We start from the raw sequence: 1525 nt of genomic DNA on the forward strand, positions 1-1525 counted from the left end.
ATCGTCCTCAAGGCTTGGTGGGCCAGGATGTGCTCCACTCTCTCTTCCTCCCCCTTCATTTGCTCCCGTGTGCTCTGATCAGACATGTCCCTCTCTGTGAGCTGCACCTTCAGTGCTGACCTTTGAAATAAAATTTTCTGGGAGGAGAGGCTAAAGGGATATTTTTATGCTTTTGTGGCTGGCTCTTAGCTGCATCTCTGGCTCCGGGATGGCGGGTGGGACTTGGGAAGAGTTGCCAGTCAACAGTGGAAAGTTGGGGCAATTTGTCGCAGCATGTGGTGCAGTTTGACTGGACCAGCTCTTGAACTATGTGCAGCTCTTTAAGTACATACATGTAGCTGTGAAGTAAAACTAAACGTTTTTTAAAAATGTTATCCAGATAATAGTGATATCATTTGTTTGTAAAAATATATTTATGGCACTTGAATAATCTTTAAATTGTTGTAAGAGACAGGATTGGCTCTTCTGCCTCAAAAGTTTGCCAACCCCTAGGCTAGACCATAGGATGCACAAAACAAAGTGGAAAATTAGGCTGTGTAGGTGGGCTGAGCCACAGCCTTGAAAAACAGCCAGGAGAAAAGCCTTGAGTCCTAGAATGGTGTTTGCTAAAGGATGTCCCAGAGAGAACTTGTTTTTTGGTTTGTTTGTTAATTCTAATAGCAATCATAGGAATGGATATAAAGGTTTCTTGTCAAAAAATGCCGGAGGTCAATGAGACTAAACAGTCTCCTTTTATGCTAATATCTTCCAGTTCTCAACCCAGTCTTCCTGCACCTACCTACTCCCAAACTGTCCTCCCACTCCTAGACACTTTCCCGACCTCCACCACCTCCCTCATTCTCATTCTTTTCAGCCATCCATTGTCCCCTGCCTTGTCATATGCAAAATGCTGCTCTAGCTACTAGAAGCTATCTATAGTAGCTTAGTAATTTATGAATATCCCGGGTAGTTATGTGAAAGATAACTAGCAGATAGGCTAAAAATCCACCTGCGTTCCATGCAGAGTTTGTCCTAAGCCCTCCCCTCAAAGAGGCTGAATTTTTTAAAATATGTAATTTACATTATTTTTCTAGAAACAGACAGGCTGGGCTCTCAGCTTTACCACATCATTGGTTTCCTTGGTAACCACCTCTACTTCCTGATTCCTAAACCTGCACTCTTCTGTCCTGGCACCCCACTGTGGAATATGTGAGGAACTCCCTTGTTCAAGGAAGGGCCTAGCTTTGATTGTATCCCATCTCCTACACAATCTCCCCTCAGTAACCTTTGCAATGATTTTCGCAATGAACCATAAGACCAGGATCAGCAAGAGATCAACATAAGTCAACTTGTGTTCCTTCTAAATCCGAACAACAACCTTTACTGGTCTCACATTCCCAGAGACAATAGTGCAAGGTGGTTAAGAATGTAGACTTTGAAGCTAGACTTCCTGATTTAAAATCCTAGCTGACCAGTTATTGACTTTGGACACATTACTTCTGCTCTTTGAGTCTCATTCTTCATCTTTAAAATAGGCATTCAAGGC

The sequence above is a fragment of the Echinops telfairi genome, unplaced genomic scaffold, assembly GCF_000313985.2.
Source record: "Echinops telfairi isolate 266 unplaced genomic scaffold, ASM31398v2 ScPeMD7_7415;HRSCAF=8453, whole genome shotgun sequence".
Classification (NCBI taxonomy): domain Eukaryota; kingdom Metazoa; phylum Chordata; class Mammalia; order Afrosoricida; family Tenrecidae; genus Echinops; species Echinops telfairi.